At 40.4% G+C, this 19,855-nt stretch overlaps 1 protein-coding gene and 1 long non-coding RNA gene across 2 annotated transcripts in view; both read left to right on the forward strand.

The window, feature by feature from the left end:
- LOC308485749 (kynurenine/alpha-aminoadipate aminotransferase, mitochondrial-like) overlaps positions 1–19,855 on the forward strand; it is a 345,815-nt gene that overhangs the window by 231,879 nt on the left and 94,081 nt on the right. The gene's annotated exons all lie outside the window — the stretch shown is intronic.
- Positions 17,688–19,727, forward strand: LOC308485975. The gene is made up of 3 exons (XR_013990894.1): positions 17,688–17,865; positions 17,973–18,151; positions 19,570–19,727. It is a non-coding gene; the product is annotated as an uncharacterized lncRNA (long non-coding RNA).

Here is a 19,855-nt window from a genome sequence, read left to right on the forward strand (position 1 = left end):
GTTGGAATCTAGCATGGTGATTGATCAGTTTCGTTGTATTTACTGTATTTATTTTTCCTGATTTGAACTATAAAATTGTGATTTTCTTGAGCCAAAATGAGAGTACTCCTAAACATTTTTTTTAGAAAAAAAGTACTGTTTAGAAGGCTACAAAATACACAAAGGAGCACTGGAACAGGCCTGTGCAGAGTGGGGGCAGCTGGGTACACTTGCCCCAGGCCTCGGAGGGTTAAGTTAGCCAGTGACTGGCTGCTTTTTTATTTGAGTTTATAACTTTATTCTAGCAAGACTTTCACCCCAGGCCTTAGACAAGCTCTACACAGTCCTGCACTGGACACTTATCAATCTGGCTATCCTGTCTCTGTGGAGAATTGTATTGGCATCCTCACCCATCACAATGCATAGAAGGCAGTGTGCTTGTGTGAATAGCATTGTCCTAATCTGCATAATCCAATGACTGCACAAATTAGATCCATACACACATATACACACATGGCACCCATGTTATATATTACCATATGTGACCATGGGAGTTGATTGTGCGTTCTCTATAAAAGGGACCTCTGGCTTGGTTAGTTTAGGTGCTTGGAATATGCCAGGCTCATCATTCTTATAATTAGTTCCTGCCAATTGTTATGTAGCCCACCCTGGGAAACTAAAGTAGCTTTCTTGAGCTGACAATGGCTAACAGGTACTCACACAACTCTTACTTGATTTGGCTTCTTTTGCAGGAAAGGTCAGTTCATTACTTGGGTCAATGCATTGCAACTTGTTCATTAGTTGCATTAATGCCATTACCATCTTCAGTCTCACATTATACAAGGCATTGATTCTAGATGTGAATTTCACTTGTACCAATATATCTCATTTTAACAATAAAATTGATGAATCAAAATGTGTACCAGGAAGTTCCCAGTTCAAATTATGCCTCTGAAATGAGCACACTAGTCTTCATTAGGTATGCCACTGAATCTCAGTCCCAGTGCCCTACCTGCCAGATTCTGATTATCTGAAATTCAGAAACATACTTTGTAGCAAGATAGTATTAATAATACCTTACAGTGTTGTTGTTAGGTCTGCAGAAGGTTCATAGCATGGAGAGAGAGTGCACAGTTTGCATGCAGAAGCCTAGGTTCATCCTCCAGTATCTCACACCAAAGAAATGAAACCTCCTTCTCTTCTTGCATTCCTATATAATTAGAGCATAAGGCCATCAATGGCTTCTAGTTATTATAGTCACAGGTGGCGCTGTGGTCTAAACCACTGAGCCTCTTCGGCTTGGTGATCAGAAGGCGGTTCAAATTCACTTGACGGTGTGAGCTCCCGTTGCTTTGTTCCAGCTCCTGCAAACCTAGCAGTTTGAAAGCACACCAGTGCAAGTAGATAAACAGGTACCACTGCAGCAGACAAGTAAATGGCATTTCCGTGCGCTCTCGTTTCCATCGCGGTGTTCCGTTGCACCAGAAGCGGTTTAGTCATGCTGGCCACATGACCCAGAAAGCTGTCTGTGGACAAACGCCAGCTCCCTCAGCCTGAAAGCGAGATGAGCGCCATAACCCCATAGTTGCCTTTGACTGGACTTAACCATCCAGTGGTCCTTTACCTTTATTTACCTTTTTATAGTACCTGTAGCACTATAGAGCTCCAGTGTCTCTTTTTCTAGAAAAATAGCACTGTGTGTATATCTGTTGATTTCCTGGTGTGTAGATAAGCCAAAAGCTGTTGGAGACATTAGAGAAACAAGAAATAAAAAGCACAGGGAAGGTGGGGTGGGAGAGAAAATCTTTGGATGACTTCTTAGAACTCTAGAAAGCTGTCATTGTTAATATGCTGATCTATATGACTAAACAAGAGCAAATGATGGAGAATGGACTCCAGAACAAAACAAAACAAACAAACACAGCACAGTTCAGCATCCTTTCCTTGCAACAGACTCTACAGTGGTGCCTCGCAAGACGAAATTAATTCGTTCCGCGAGTTTTTTCATCTAGCGAATTTTTCGTCTTGCGAAGCACGAAATCCCATAGGAATGCATTGAAATTCAATTAATGCGTTCCTATGGTCAAAAAAAGTCCAAACAAAGCCAAATTTGGTACAACAAGAGTTTATTAAGTGCTCTTTAAAGTCACACATACTGTAAAGAGCATTTCAAAAATTGAAGGAACAATAAATTCAAAAATTGAAGGAACAATAAAAATCATAAAAATTCAGGAAAAAACCACACAAGCTTCCAGATTCTTGCAAACCCCTCCTCAACTGTTCCCCCAGCCACCCACCACACAGAAATTCAAATCCAGAATTTTTTAAAAAAAACAGCAGAGTGGCCCAATGGTCACAGAAAATCATAAAAATTCAGAAAAAAACCACACGCTTCCAGATTCTTGCAAACCCCTCCTCAACTGTTCCCCCAGCCACCCACCACACAGAAATTCAAACCCAGAATTTTTTTTTAAAAAAAAAAACAGCAGAGTGGCCCAATGGTCACAAAAAATCATAAAAATGTAGGAAAAAAACACACAAGCTTCCAGATTCTTGCAAACCCCTCCCCAACACCAGGTCCTTGAATTCCAAACACCCCAACCCAAAATCCAAAAACCCCCAAAAAAGTTTTAAAAGTTTAACTTACCAAATGGCTGCAAAAGAAGTTTTGGAAAAGCTTCAAAAATCACCAAAGTCTTCAAAAACCTCAAAAAAGGCTACCACACTGCGTGCTATGAGTTGCTCCTAGAAGTCAAGTCGCAACTGCACCTCTTCAAGCAATGCACCCTGGGTATTAACGGTTTTAAGAAAAAGGAAACAAACTTGCAAGACGTTTTCGTCTTGCGAAGCAAGCCCATAGGGAAATTCGTCTTGTGAAGCAGCTCAAAAAGCGCAAAACCCTTTCGTCTAGCGAGTTTTTCGTCTTGCGAGGCATTCGTCTTGCGGGGCACCACTGTATAGCTAAACAGAAGAGCAGGTGACAGAGAATGGACTTGACATCTGTTCATTTTCTTTTTACAGTGCTGTAAAATTGCTGGGACAGAGGGGTACTTTTTGGGGAAAAAACCCAAAATAGCAAAGCCACTATAGTCACACTTTCACCTGGGATAACCTTTCCATTTTAAAAGGACGGAACATCAAGGGTTTGATAAATGGCCATGCAAATGTAACCTGCCATATACTGAAACCAATTAAATCAAGTTTAGCAGCCCAAGAAATTTTTTTATTTATTTAAAAAAAGTTTTCTGCTGCATCAGCAGAAAGTCCCGATGGTAAATTTAACAAAAAAAAAGGAAAGGGGAGGGAAGGGAAGGGATGAATACTTCAGGGAGAAAGGAAACCTGAGCTGATGTCAATTTTAAGAAACAGTGAAGCAAGCAAGCAAGCAAATAAACAAACAAATAAGTAAGTCAGTAAGTAAGTGAACATTTTTCTCTGTCTGTCTCTTTCTCTGCCTCACATTTACCATCAACTGGGTTGGAATTAGAATTTGCCCTTCAATATTTGTAAAAGAAAAAAAATGGGGGGGGGGGAGGTTTGGAGAATAATAGTCCCATCAGGTTTTGTTAAGTGCACTAGTCAATTAATTTCTTGTGTTGTGGTAGTTTCTCCAAAGTCCTGGACTGCTTGGGAATGTGACTTCCATTTTAAAAAGTCAAACAGGCCATTTTGAGGGGCCAGCAAAGTTTGTATCAGTACTCAACCCAAGCAGACTGCAAGGGGCTCATCTTCCCCTTTTGACCAGTATTTTTCAGGAGATAGTTGTGTAGGGTCTGCCTGCCTGCCTGCCTCCTTATAGGTAGGCAAAGATGTAGTCACCTTATTCAGGTTATATATCAGTCTTATGTTGTCCAGCTCTGGCTTTTACGAACTCTTGCCTCTTGTATAACGGATCCCTACACAAACAGGCAAGATATCCTTTCCCCCAGTGCTGGAAACTTCCTGTTGGGCAGCATGGCAAAGGATTTACTTCTCTTCGTTCTCTAGAGTATATGTTCAGGTCTCAGAGAGCTCATTTGTCTTCCAAGCGTCAGAACCAACCTGTGGAAAGTCAGGTTTTCCTTCTTAGAATAATATAACTATTCAAGTATGTGCTTTTCTTCATCAAGAAAGTTGACTTTTAGCCAGTTTGGGATTAAAAAAATAAATAAATACTTGAATTCCTAATAGTTCTGATACCCTAATGCAGAGCTTTCCAGACTGTGTGTCACAACACTTTAGTGTGTCGGTCGCAGTGTGTCGTACAAACTCTCCCCATGTTTCTCCCAGGGCTGGAAAGGGATTAGTTTAACCTCCAGTTTGCTAGTAAAACTGAATTACTGTCTTGCAAAATGATGCCTGTCTAAAAAGTGTGTCACCATCATGAAAGGTTTGGAAAGCTCTGTCCTAATGAATAAAGCCCTTTTTAATTAATGCATAGTGTGCTTTATGTATTTTTATTATGCTGCTCTTTACTGATGAACATATATAAATTGAATAAATGTAACTGATCTGTAGAAAAGGCTTTACAACCTGAAAAAGAGACAATGCATGTACTTTTGTAAAGCAAGAAAAGCTTTAATAAAAATTATTATTATTGTTGTTGTTGTTGTTATTATTATTATTATTATTATTATTATTATTATTATTATTATTTTAAGGGCCTTAAAATTGACCCCTGGACTGTAGACTGAGCAATTTTTTTTTGAAATTATGGTATTATTAACAAACCAACAGTGGACAACTTCTTATAAAAAAAAGTATTACTTCAATAAATTCCTTTATCAGGGTGCAATCCTAACCCCATGTATCTAGGAGTAAAATCAAATTGGCCTTACTTCTGAGTTTAGGTTTTCACTGTTAGTTAGGTAAAGGGAATTTCAGAAATTTTATCATACCTATTGCCACTATTTGTTAAGATGAAGAGCTAAGTAATAAGACTGTGGTTGAAGTACTGTTTGTATGTTCCTTTCAACATGTGGCAAACTTGGCAAAATATTCTGGTGAAGGTTGTTTCTGATTCATTTCTCCTTCTAGGGTTGTATTAAAATCACATCTGTTTGGAACAAACATGTACCAAGCTTTTTATCCCTGTGCACTGCAAGGTGTAACCAGGTTAATAATCATAATTTTGACTGCTTTAAAATATGGATTGAATAGTGATGTTTCTTTTAAGCTTGCCTTTATTGTACACGGCTTAAACCAGGTATGGTTCAAAACAAAACTTGTGGCGCTCATTCACAACTTGAGCTCAGGCAACTCATTTGACCTCCGTCTGACACAATCTACCCAGCAGACAAAAAAGCGAAGATCACTCAAGAGCACATGCTGCATTTGAGCAGACCTTCCTTGACGAAATAAATTACAGGAGAACAAAAGGGAGAGAGGAAAGCTGTGATTCTTATTGCCAAAGTCACAAAGCTATAGAAACATAAATTGGAAATGAACAAGAGGGATCTTGGCTGCCAGGTTCACTTTGATATTTGGAAAACAACGTTTTTATTGTGAGATACAGATATGGGAGGTCTCTCGTGAATCTGTGGTATGTTTGTCAACCTGGTTCCCTTTCTGTTTTTCCTTAAAATGCACTATGTAAAGGTTTCGCTCTTACTCTTTCCTTAATACCTTGTTTCCTCGGAGACCCAACGAAAGTTACTTGATATCGCATTATTGATACCTTTTGCAGAGTTAAATATATATTTTTCTCACAGGGCCAATCTGGCGTCAACAACGTAGCAACTCCTTTAAAAGCTACCTTCATACATCCATACTTGTCTTTATTATGCATGTTTGTTTTAAAAATGTTGGCTTTATCTATAGGTTGATAAAGTTCATGTCTGCTTTTTATAAAAGTTTGATCTTATCAGTATTTTTAATGAATATATTGTGCTTTGGAACTCATGCTGACTACACATTTAACACTTCAAAACTGGGAAGAGATATCTCCCTCCCTCCTGCCCCAATTATACAATGGACAGAATACATAGTCAGCTAGCTGCCTGCAGTGGCAGAGGAAGGGGGTTGTGGGGGTTGTGGGTCGCCCCAGGTGTCATCACTGAGGGGGGTGACAAAATGACAAAAATATGAGGGTTTTTATTTTAAAAAATGGGCTCACGAAACTTTTTAGTTCAGTCAACAAATGTAAAGAAACGCAGCTGGCACTGGGTGCCGCACCACGAGGGCCAGCACCTACCATGGGGCCTGCAGCGTTCCCGAGCCACGCGTCTCTCCTGGGAGTGACTTGGTGACTTGGGCACCTGCAGGCTCTGTGGTGCTTGAAACAGCAGCGTGGGGCTTGCGTCTGCCCACCGCCTCTCCCTCAACCACCCTACAGCTGAGGGGGAGGCGGTGCAAAGGCTAGACACAGCGCACCCTGCCCCCGGATGCAGGACGTGCGTGCCGCAATGGGCACCAAAGCGGTTAACTATGCCGCTGACTGCCTGACCTTCCACGAGTGAAAGAAAGAGGGGAAACTTTTAAGTATACAGTGGTACCTCGGGTTACATATGCTTCAGGTTACATACACTTCAGGTTACAGACTAACCCAGAAATAGTACCTCAGGTTAAGAACTTTGCTTCAGGATGAGAACAGAAATTGTGTTCCGGCAGACCGGCGGCAGCAGGAGGCCCCATTAGCTAAAGTGGTGCTTCAGATTAAGAACAGTTTCAGGTTAAGAACGGACCTCCAGAACGAATTAAGTACTTAATCCGAGGTACCACTGTATTGACTCTAGACCTAGATTGATTTGCATGAGTGGACTACCGGCTGTAGTCTACCGGCTGTAGTCATATGGACTACCGGCTGTAGCTCCCTCACCCCCACCCCTGAGATAGGCACACCAAAAACATTATCATTTTTTTTTTCTTATTGTTCATTTGCTGCATTCTGCTGCATTTGTTTTACTTTGGTTTTGCTTTCATTTGACTTTGGTGTGTTCAACTTCACATAGGCTTCCATCATGCTTAGAATAAATCTGTCTTTATTTTCTGTCTTTCTCATCACACACACACACACACACACACACACACACACACACTGAGGATTTCAAGGACATGCTGATAACCTTAGTTATATGTAGGCTACCTGTATATCTTCAAGGGAAATAATTCATCTATCCTATGTCCTGTGCTCAGTTTCATTTTGATGTAGTGGCAGACAGTTTTCTTGAGGGCATGAGGCTCAGACAATCGGCACTAGCTTAAACAACTACCTATTAAAAATTAAAGAAGACGCAGTCAGTTGCTCACAGACAACTCACACCAATCTTTTTGGGCTTATTTCCTTTTAATTTAACACAATATAAAATATTTATAGTGAAACATAAAGCCAAGGCAAGCTGTGTAAATAACCAGCATACTTTTGCAAATAAGCCACTTAAAGTTAATCCTTTTATCTTTAATCACTAGCAGAGTGGCACGGAGAATATTTTCAAACCCACGATTAGCTACCAGCAGTATCTTGTTGCACTTTGTTTACAGCTGCAAATGCAAATGTCAGTTTTATAGCCCTCACTTTCGTCCTGACAGCTGTGAAGGAGGAGATTCAAAAACGAAAATGGTGCTTTTAGCATTAGGATTGTTCTGAGTATGTTTCATGGCAGGCCATTGGGGAGGGAGGGGTGGAACCAGAGTTGCAAAACAACAAGAAGGGCCCAACACAGTGTTCTTGTGTGCATATGGCACACATATGTTAGAATTAGTATATCATCATCATCATCACATTCTTTGAACACAAAGAGGATGCTTTTATGGAATTTTATACTCTATTGTAGATTTTGTTACATAGTTTATATATTCTATATGAGTGGGCAGTCTATAAATGTTTCTTCTGAATCAATCAAATCAAATTAACGGGCTAGTGTTGTTTGAACCAGAGCATTATTTTCTGTTCCACACAGTATTTGTTGCATGCAACACTGCTGCAGTTCTGCTGCAATTCATCTTCTGCCGAGAGTTATGTTGTTTGTCTTGTGTTGAAATTACATAACTTACATAACTTACATAATTAATTGCGTAATTTACATTATTCCATCCCATTCATTTCATTTCAAAGGAAGCACAGTGCAAATTGGGTGGGGGTTTGTAATCAATTCCATATCATTCGTAGACTGAAAGCAACAGCAGCAGTGAATACAGGATACAGATTGTGTTCACTGGATTGATTTCTGTCCTGGACGTGGGGTGAATAAGTGAACATCAACAATCCCCACTCCTGTTTCCAATTCTCTGACATCTCTGATAAGAATGTCATACAGGTTTGTTGGTTGGTTTGCTCAACTGTTTTTATCACCTTTTCTGCTTTTGTTGATTCTGCTGATGTGATATTATGTTTTATTATATTTGATTCTGTTTCTTCTACAATTGTTCAAAGCCACTCTGGGAGATCTGTAAATGGAATGGCAACATACATATTCAGTTTTGAATGACTGAGTATTTGTAGCAATGGCTTGCATTTCTGTGGGACTGGCATGTATAGATTCACTAAATCGCTCCTTGTGAAGCTTCCATCAGTGACTGCTTCTATCCAGAGAAAATAATTTCCTAATGGTAAACTACTGCACTAATATTTATTGCTGAGATTCATATTTCACTTTATTACTACTTTATACTGTCTCTCCACTGTCTTTCCAAGCTTACCCCACCTCTTCATCATTTTCTTTTCCATTTATTGGTTTTCCATTTCTCCTTGACTAATCATCTTGTATTTTTATATAGCCTGAAGGACTGCAGCCAAAATGCCACTTTTAATCTCATTTTCTCTTTCCAGCCTGCATTTTGCTAATCTTCTTTTCTTATACCATTCGCAATTAACGTATCCCATTAGTGTTCTAGACTATCAATGTTTCATTTGCTCAAAGGATTAATGTTGAAAAATGTATTAGTGCTAATACATAGTAAATGAGAGAAGGATTCAATTTTATGTCTTTGACATCAGCATTTTCTATAAAAACAAGGACAGCCAGATTATCTTAACTTCTAACTAGAATTTGGTGATAACTACAACTTTCTTGAGTTTGCTTTTCAAAATAGATGAAGGAATTCCTAGTAAAATTAGTTTGTCAATTTCTGTTTGGCTTGCATCTCACTTAACCTGTTCTGTAAATGTTTCACAAAGAAGATATTTAGATTTATCTCCCTGCTCTTAAGGCATCTACCTACTTTGCCCTGCTAACACTGGTAAAGATAGTAAAAACAGAAAAGGTTTTTATTTTTAAGAAACACAGAGGAATGGATACAAGTTCACATTTCCTATTGTTCATTTAATTGCATTTACTTCCCAATAAGTATGCTTAGGAGTACAACTATATATTCTTAACACTGTCATTATTTTAAACCTGTGCAATACATTGAAATACTATTCTGTTTTTGGTAAATGTTGATTTTTAAAAACTTCCTTTTTGGCTTACTGGCAAAGTCCCAATTGAAGGAACTAATTGAAAATTTTATGAAATCCAGGAAACTCTATGAGTTTATATAGAATCTTATTTATCTGTTGCCAAATTAGTTAAACATAAATCATCACTCAGATTAGTAAAGTTACCACAATGAAAGTTTGTAGAGATGTGCTTTCATTTGAAGTAGCAAGCTCAGCTCAAGAGTCAAACCAAGAAAGAATAAAAGAATAAGCCAGACTCTTTGAAGTCAAAGAAGATTTAAAACAACAGATTTTACTTACCTACACCTATAATGGGAAGCGGGTGGCGCTGTGGGTTAAACCACAGAGCCTAGGGCTTGCCGATCAGAAGGTCAGCGGTTTGAATCCGTGCGATGGGGTGAACTCCATTGCTCGGTCCCTGCTCCTGCCAACCTAGCAGTTCGAAAGCACGAAGTGCAGGTAGATAAACAGATACCGCTCCGGCGGGAAGGTAAACAGCGTTTCCGTGCGCTGCTCTGGTTCAGCTTAGTCATGCTGGCCACATGACCTGGAAGCTGTACGCCAGCTCCCTCAGCCAGTGCCACAACCCCAGAGTGCCACAACCACAGTCGTCCGCAACTGGACCTAATGGTCAGGGGTCCCTTTACCTTTTACACCTATAATGTTGGAAAGAAGCAATATCTTGAAGTAACAACAGAAGGATATGAATCAAGGACATTGTTTCCATACTTAAGGAGAAAAAGGAACCGAAACATTACCAGAAATTACATGGAAAAGAAGGATGTCCAGGTATAGGAGGAGACCAATAACTGAAAACATCCCATCATAAATAGCAGCTTACATTGAAGCCCGGCAAACAACTTTGAAGCCTAGTTTCTAGCTAGGTTTTCAAATATGGTTATTGGTGACCTTCAACACTGGTTATAAGTTATTTTTGTGGGAATCGCATTGGCGACCCCAACACAAATAAAGTACATGAACGCACAGGCTTGGTGGTTGTGTGTTGTGCTGTCTTTTGAACACAACAACCAAAAGTTTAAATAAAAAAAATCCTTCCAGTAGCACCTTTAAGACCAACTAAGTTAGTTCTTGGTATGAGCTTTCGTGTGCAAGCACACTTCTTCAGATACACTGAAACAGAAGTTGCCAGATCCTTCTATATAGTGAGAAGGTGGGGAGGGGTATTACTCAGAAGGGTGGTGGGAATGGGAGATAGGCAGATAGCTGGGATGAGCCTGCTGACGACTCTTAACGACTGTAATGGGTCTTACAGGAAAAGGCAAGGGGTGAGAAGGTGAGAAATGGCTTAGTCATGTATAATGGGATAAGAATCCAATGTCTTTGTTCAAACCAGGTTTCTCCATGGTTTTAAGTTTGGTAATGAGTTGTAATTCAGCAGCTTCTCTTTCCAGTCTATTTCTGAAATTCCTTTGTAGTAAAACAGCTACTTTGAGATCTTCTTGAATCACAAAACAGAGAAACCAGTAGGAGAACACTTTAATCTCCCAGGACATTCTATACAAGATCTCAAAGTAGCTGAATTACAAAGTTGCTGAATTACAACTCATTACCAAACTTAAAACCATGGAGAAACCTGGTTTGAACAAAGACATTGGATTCTTATCCCATTATACATGACTAAGCCATTTCTCACCTTCTCACCCCTTGCCTTTTCCTGTAAGACCCATTACAGTCGTTAAGAGTCGTCAGCAGGCTCATCCCAGCTATCTGCCTATCTCCCATTCCCACCACCCTTCTGAGTAATACCCCTCCCCACCTTCTCACTATATAGAAGGATCTGGCAACTTCTGTTTCAGTGTATCTGAAGAAGTGTGCTTGCACACGAAAGCTCATACCAAGAACTAACTTAGTTGGTCTTAAAGGTGCTACTGGAAGGATATTTTTTATTTTGACTATGGCAGACCAACACGGCTACCTATCTGTAACTGGAACCAAAAGTTTGTAAAACATAGTTTCAGCTGAAATGGTCAATATAATCTGCCCTGGTAATGCTTAGCCCTTTGGAGATATTAAAACATCTACTTGTACCCTGTTAAAGAAAATGTAAGTGATATAGAGGGTAAAACCCAAGTTTGCTGAAGATAAAGACATAACAATTCATGTTTTATCCAGCTCTGGAGAGTTCCACCTGGGCCAATTCAGAATAATGAACAAAGAGAAAATCTGAGGAGAGAATCCACATAATATGTCAGCGTTCATGAATCAAAGTAAGCGGTCCACTTGGGAGCTTTTTTTCAGTGCTATCTGACAATTTAATAATATCCACTACAAAGCGCTCTATCTAGAACACTGGAAACGTTTAGGATATTAGTGTCAAAATGTTGTACAAAGCAAGGAGCTAGAAAATAAAGTATCTTTAAAAAAAAAAAAACAACCACAAACATTTCTAAATTGTACACGGCTGATGCAGTTTGTCTTGGACATCCATAGCCCCACATGCATCATAGCACCTACAGTTTTATTTTATGTTCTCTTAATTAATGTGAATTAATCTGGGGAATATAATCCTTGAAAGAGCCAAAGATTCAATAATAAAATATCTCTTTCTCCTGCTCTCCTCTCTTAGAAGCTGGGATGGTAGGAAAGCCCAGCTGCTTTACAAAACATAAAAGAAAGCATTAAATGGACCCCTGATAGCAATATTCCCACAGCTTTCTTGCGCATGATTGGGCTGGTGGGGTTGTTTACTTTGGCTTTCCTCCTTGAACAATTTAAAATGTTGGCACTGCTTTTATATTGACAGGGTTTATTACTCTTTCACCATAATACATTGGGTGCTCTCTTAAAACACAAGTATTCTTCTGGATAGAAGGGCAAATACATGAAAATATCCTGAGTAAGACCTCTATCTGCACATAGATGCAAATACCATTAAATGTGCATTGTCCAAAGCTTGGTTGCCAGGCTCCCATTTTATTCAGAAGTATGTCCTGCTGAAGTCATCAGGACTTAAATTCAACATGCCACTGGTCAGATCCACATTTATTTTTCAACCAGCTGGAATTGTCATCTGTTCTGTCAGTTAAATTCTAGGCATCAAACAGCTTTGTGCTTCCACAGAAGTGCCCTGAGTTGAAGTTCCAGACAATAAAAACTCAAGTACTTTCCCTCAACCGGACTGGTTTTTCGACTAGCATGTACTTACTATGTTATTAAATTCCTGGAAATTCAGCTTATTTATCCTGTCTGCTCACTGATCTATTGAACTTGATAGCTAAAAGTCTGCAGTATAGGAGACCTGCATAATATCTAAGGCCTAATTAATTATTTCCTCAGTGAAAGGGATGAATAAGAGACTACTTCAATGTGTTCAAAGTTAGTAAGAGATTGTACCCATGCCAGACCTTATTATCTTAGGAAATAGAACGTTTGTGCTTTAATTAGGTAAAGGTACCCCTGCCCGTATGGGCCAGTCGTGTCTGAGTCTAGGGTTGCGTGCTCATCTCGCTCAAGAGGCCGTGAGCTGGCACCATCCGAAGACACTTCCAGGTCACGTGGCCAGCGTGACGAAGCTGCAGCTGGCGAGCCAGCACCAGCGCAGCACACGGAAATGCCGTTTACCTTCCCGCTATAAAGCGGTACCTATTTATCTACTTGCATTTAAGGGTGCTTTCGAACTGCTAGGTGGGGAGGAGCTGGGACCGAACGACGGGAGCTCACCCCGCCACGGGGATTCGAACCGCCGACCATGCAATCAGCAAGTCCTAGGCACTGAGGTTTTACCCACAGTGCCACCCACGTCCCACTGCTTTAGTTTCTTTAATTATAACCACCTAATTGGGTCAGAGGATGACAGAGGACAAGATGGTTGGACAGTGTTCTCGAAGCTACCAACATAAGTCTGACCAAACTGCGGGAGGCAGTGGAAGACAGGAGTGCCTGGTCCATGGGGTCACAAAGAGTCGGACACGACTGAACAACTAAACAACAACAACAATGGGTCAGAAAGCATGGGAAAGATTTTTCTTAATGACCGCTCCCTGCTTAAAACGGGGGACGCCCTTTGCGTGGACGCGCGCAGCCCCTAGATCTGGAGCAGCTCCAACAGCATAGGCTTGGTTTGCCTTCCCTCAGGTGGGATACCTGGAGGTCTCCGCCTACCTCAGTCAGTTGACCAATCCCACCTGGGGGAAGCGTTGCCAAGGAGACCAGGCCAGGTAGGGGAGGGATTACCTGCCCACACAATAGAGGGAGGATCTTACCTGGGAATCCTCACTTGGCTCCAGAGCTTCTCCCACCCTACCCACCCTCAGTTAATGTCTTATTTGCAGGTTAACTTTTCTTCACAGGTTTTGCAGGTTAACTTTTCTTCGCAGGTATGCGGGCGCTGCTACGTTAAGGTCGCTGTTAAAGGGCCGGAAAGGAATTTCCCTGCATTGGCAGGTTTCGTCTTTCCCGTAGCAAAACGTCACAACTTTGGCGGTATCAGGCCTTGAGCAGAATCCTTTAGTCCATCTTCCTTTTTGCGGCGGCGATACCAGGGTTCCCCGTTAAAGGGGTTTCTGAAGGGAGGCTTTGACCGTACACCGAAAGGTCGTCATTGCTCTCCCCTGCGGCGGCGGCGTAACGGGGGCAGCTATCTCTGCTTGAACATATGTTCTCCAGAGCCGGCCCATCCCCCCCACACACACTGGATAACCCTGATGCTCCCTAGGTCCCCGGCTGGGGACTGGGGAGGGAGAACGCCCAATGCCTGAGCCAAGGTCTACCCATGTTTGAAATTTAATAAAGTTGTGGCCAATTTAATCCCATAGCACGTTGTCATGAGTCGTTATTCCACATGACGGGGGGACTCCGCCTGTCCACGCAATAATATTCTAGCATGCGGAAGGCCATATATTTGGACTAGAAGGATCACAAGATCTAATCCAGTAGAACCAAGCCAACATCTGATTTCTTTAATCTGAATGAACCACATTTTCATTTTCAACTTTTACATTCAAGTGTATGCTACTTTTACATATTTTAATGAATAAAACATAAGAATTTTATTGTGTTACCATTTACCATTTTCTATCTGAAGATTTGATTAAGCAGAAACTGAAATATAATGCAATGCAGCTCTTAGCTCCAGAAATGCTGGGCGGGTGTCTATAAAAAGCATGGAGAATGCATGAAGCTTAACCCATTGCTTGAAATATATTATCAAGACAGAGTATTTGCAGGCAATACAATATTCATATTTACATGGAGAAGAAAACTTCCAAGTTATAAACTGATTCCAGTTATTAATCTCTTTTATTATTGCTTTTTTAAAAAAATAGCAGAAGAAAAAATCCCAATTAAAATCCTGAAACTGCTGTTTATTGCAGCATATTTCAAAAAACATCATGATAAAACACAATTTGATAGCTGAAAAGGGTAATGTTGCAGACTTATGCTGTAATTAGAAAGAGTGTATTCTGCAATTTATATATTAGATGAACTAAAATCATTGGAAATCTGGTTATCATGAATAACATACTTTGGTCTCAACTGCTGCCAACATGATGCATCCTTCAACAGATAACACCCAAGGGAATGCACCCCTTAACAGAAGAACAGGTTCCTCACACATCTCTGAGCCCAGCTATGCAATCTGGCATAGACTATATCCCAAAAGATTGTCAATGATTCCCGCCCCCAGGAATCTGTCCCCTGTTGTGCATTACAGCATCCAACAATTGGGCATGGCAGCAGTTGTTGGAGTGTTGTGGGTATCGAGGAGTTAAACACTCTGTGCTGATTGGGAATGTTGACTCAGCAGCATGTGATGACTAAGCATCACGAGACATGGGGCATTGTCTAATTGATCCCTTGCCCACGAGTATAGAGAGGCATGGTTGACTTCCCTTTGTTGCTGTTAGTTGTTCTTGTTGGTTGGCCAGTTGTTTGTTAGTTGGAAGAGATGTGAAGAGGTGACGGCTTCTCCCTGAATGTAATTTCACCTTTGTGCTCTGTATTCTGAATGTACTAAGACTGCTTGCTTTACGACGCTGCAAGACTGCAACTGAATAAAGCCTTTCTGAAAACCCAACTTGATTCTGGAATGCTTCCTGTGGGGCTTCTGTACATCGCAACAGCAGTGGTGGACTTTGGGCTCTCAAATTCCAGCAGCGCCATGTGAGCCACTAAAATTAGGTGCGAAGCAGACCGCAAGCCGTGAGGGCATTTTCTTATACTACAAAAATTCAGAGGAATATAAGACAAACCCATTTCAAATGTTATTCAGTATGGTTGCTATTGAGAAAATATCATTCTTCATGAAAGTATATTTGCATGGCACAGATCTCATGTGATTCCACTTGAATTTAGCCGTACCAGTGAAAGAAACCAAGAACATCAAACTTAAAATTGAGCCAAGCCACTCAGGACCTAAATGGTCTCTTGCATGAAAAAGCTTGCATTTTTGCTGGCAACCATGACACTATGTTAATTAGTGAGATTGTCTTTCGTGGTACTCAACCGTGTTTGACTTTAGTGCAATATTTTTTGCAACATTCCTTCAATGTAATGACAAAGTCCAGTGTCAAAACATACCCTCCACTCAGACCCTCCAAGTGTCCCTATTTTCCAGGCACAGTCCCAGATTTACAGAAGTCATTTTGGTTTCTCATTTGATTCTGGAATGTCCCACTTTTCCTTAGGACGTCCCTGTTTTCATTGGAAAAATGTTGGAGGGTATGGATTTATCCAATCCCCAAACCATCTGAAGGGAGGTCTGCATAGGGATTTATTTTTTTTTATGTTTAATGTTTTATTATGTTTTTATGTATGTTGGAAGCTGACCAGACTGGCAGGGACAACCCAATCAGATGTATGGGGTATAAATAGTAAAATTATTTCTGTATTATGGAATAGGATGTCCCTATTTTCATCAGATATATGTTTGAGGGTTTGTCTACCTTTTGTCCACTTGAACACCTGGAGCCAAAAATGTTAGAAGGAAATATACCTACAGTAGTTAAATTTTTAACAAATTTATGAAATTTCCTCCAATTTGCAAAAAAAAGTGTTGATCTTAGAAAACATGTCAATGAGATCACATCAGTGTTGCTCACAGATTTTTAACCCCAGTTCTGAATATATCATTATTTTGTTCAAATGCATCTGTGCTTTCCTAATTAATGCCTTCATTTCCTGGTTTACTTCCATAATCAGTGGCATTTTTCACAGACCTGAAACAAAGTAGCAAATAAAGATCAAATGTCTGCCAACAGCTGCACAAGGAACCTAATTAGATACCTCTTTACATTTGTTTTGAAATGTGTAATTGGTTTAGAAAATAATGTGTCACTGAGATACCATTACTTAAAATACTCTTGTTGTGTCTTCAGAAGTATAGATTGGAGCATCCATATCTGATTGCTTGAGTGACGCCGTATATCTTCTCTTTTTAATCTATTGCCAGGGCCACGTTAAATTTAATAATTTATTTTCAGTTCCTTGGGTCTTGCAGCTGAAATTACTGAGCCTGCTAAGATTACTGATGACTGATTAGGAATTTTATCCTCAATCATGCTCCAGTTTATAAGCATTTTGCTGTTTCTAGTCAATCTCCTCCTTGATGCTGCTATATTTGGACATTAATATTCCTCTAGCCTTTTGACCACACAATGTTCGGAATTTAGAAGCACAGCAATGTTCTTCACATATATTGCAGGTTTGGACATGACTGCTTCAGGGATAGCTAGCTGGCAGCTTGTGGGCCATACCTAGCTTTCATTTTGTTTTCCATGGTTCCTCTTTCCTCTGTTCAACCCATTCCACCAGCTATGGGCAGCTGGCCTGATAAGCTGGAAGTGACACCTCACATAGTACATTAATATGTGTGTTTAGTACAGGACATCTCTCTGTGGAATTGTTCACATGGAGGGCTCACTGTATGTAATGGAGCTCAAATGGCAGATTGGGAGGAGTGGTGGATTGTGAACCTCCATCTGCCACCCGCTGCTGCCAGATCTGCGGTATTCACCCAAGGTTTTAAATCACCCAAGGAGCCTCCATGCATACAAACAGCTCATGGCCAACACGATGTTCGATACAACAATGGCAAAATGTGTGTGCAGCCCCTTTTACTGCGGTTGCCTTCTACATTTGAGCAATGTGTGAAGAGGGCTTGAATCTCATGGACTTCCAAGGGACTGAAGCAAATAAGGTTACAGCCACACCTTACATTTAAAATACTATCACACCACTTCCAACAGCCATGGCTTCCCCCAAAGCTTGTTATGGATTCTAAGAGTTGTTAAGAGACCCCTCCCGGAGTTCCCAGGGAATAAGGACTTTTTTTTAGATGGCGTATTAGTTGTATCTCTTACATCACAATTAGAAAAGCAATCCATGCGCTTTCTCAGTTACACCCTGTCAAAGTGGGGATATGCCTCACTGTGTGACTTATTTGAGTGTGGTAGCAGATATCCTCTCATCCGAGTTGAATGAGTGATGAGTAGAAGGCAGGAGTCATATTTGCATAAGAAAAGAAGAGACTGGGTTCCAAACAGCGCATGCTGTAATCCAGTCATACTGAGGTAAGATTTAAAATGTCATAAAATATAAAATGCGGCTATCTTTCAAGTCATTTTAGCACAACCTTCACTCAGAAATATTTCCCACTTTCCAACCTCCAACTATCCAGCCTCCTGCCCACCCCCAAAAAAATGGAACAGAGGAACTCACATACTGCATGGAGGATGAAGATTGATCTGAATAACCCCAAATGCTTAACAGTGCACCTACCTAAGAGAAAACATGCACATTCATAAAAAGCAGGTCCCAGAACTCTACAGAACTCTACCATTACAGCACTGCCACCAGGTAAGCCTGGAGTCCATGAGTTTGGGGTGGAAACTGGTGGCTGAAGCATCACCTCTGGGGGTGATAGCAAGTTCTGTGGCTGCAGGTGCCAGCCATGGTGTCAACTCAAGTGGGCCCTGTTGGAGTGTGTGGCCTCAGCAAATGCCCCACTATGCCAGGTCTGATCTAAATCTTTATGAGAGCAGATAATAGTGATGAGACAGGGCAACTAGAAACTTCATTTCTAGTTTCATGCACTAGAAACTAGTGCAATGAGATTTCCAGATTTATTACTGGGCTTTGAAAAACCCCAAGGTTTATTGTAAAATAGTTCTATTTGCCAAGCCCACTTCTAAATCAGATCAGAATAGTCCACTGATATATAGATACTTCTGAATAGTCCTGTGTCTGCGGAAGTGTAGCTGTGCTGTAATATTTGTGCTGGACCATTCAGACATGCAAGTACTCAATTGAAATTACCATCACCAAGTGATCCTCACATGCTCCTAGTTGCACAAACTCAAATATTGTTTTCAATTTTTTTCCTTTCCCCCTGTTGCTAGACAAACACATATATTTTAGCTACTTAATATTGAAAAGGACAGTTCATGTATTAGTAAGCAACCACTGGAGGGGGTGGGATACACATAAAAGCCACAAGCTACAAATATGATTCTCTATCTCTTTCTCTCTGTCTGTCTCTGTCTCTCTGTCTCTCATCATATCCTAAATTCATTATTGATACATTCCCATACACTCCCCACCCATTGAACTCAGCGGCTAAAATCTCCATGATTTTAATTGTTTTGTTATTCACTGTAATTTGCATTGGGCAAAGACTTTGGGGGAAGTAGCTCAGGATTTTAAAATAAATATGTAAATAACGGAGGAGCTAGATTTCACTGTTCTTTCACGCATATGCTTATTTCAAATGTCAAAAAAGACACAAAATATGTAAATGCCAAAAAAGTATCTTCTCCACTTCTCTGATGCCAATGAGAACAATAATTAGGACATTGTCAAAAGCAAACTACTTGAAGAAATAAAAATTGTAATCTTGAGGGGCCACCCCCTCCATACTGTGCAGTTTGGCCTCTATTTATGCAAAAACACCCATCAGAATATGATGACTGAAACGTTTTTCAGAAGATCCACATGTAATTTACTGAAGGTAACACAGTTTTTATGCAAATACAGAAAAGGAGTTAGCTATCTACCTTCCATTTGCGTAATGGTAGTTAATGCTCTTAAAGTACTTTGGAAGCGGAAATTGCTATATAATTGCTTATTATTACACTATTATTAGTCATGCACACCCATTTCTCTGTAGCTACTTCATTATTCACCTTACACTCAGTCACAAGCCCCATTTTCTGCCAAAGTCACTCTTGACATGTGGAACGTTCCAAAGTTTGTCTCTTTATCCAATTATTATCCAGCTTATCCTGGACCTAACAAGAAAAGAAAACTCTGGATGTTTCTGCATGAAGACATGGAGCCATCCATACCCAGTTTTTCTGTGTGCATGACTGAAATGCAACAATTCATCTACACCCTTTTTTAGCCATAGATTTTCTGTTGGTATTCCACTGTTTCCATCCACACAAGTGAGTAGTCCTTGACGTACCGTATGTTTCTGTTCTATGTTTTCTGCCCTTCCCATCACGGCTCACTCAACCTTCCATTATCTTTTCCCATTCTGCACCTCTGTGGATACACCTTTTA

This window comes from Podarcis pityusensis (assembly GCF_964106645.2).
Source record: "Podarcis pityusensis genome assembly, chromosome: 9".
Lineage (NCBI taxonomy): Eukaryota > Metazoa > Chordata > Lepidosauria > Squamata > Lacertidae > Podarcis > Podarcis pityusensis.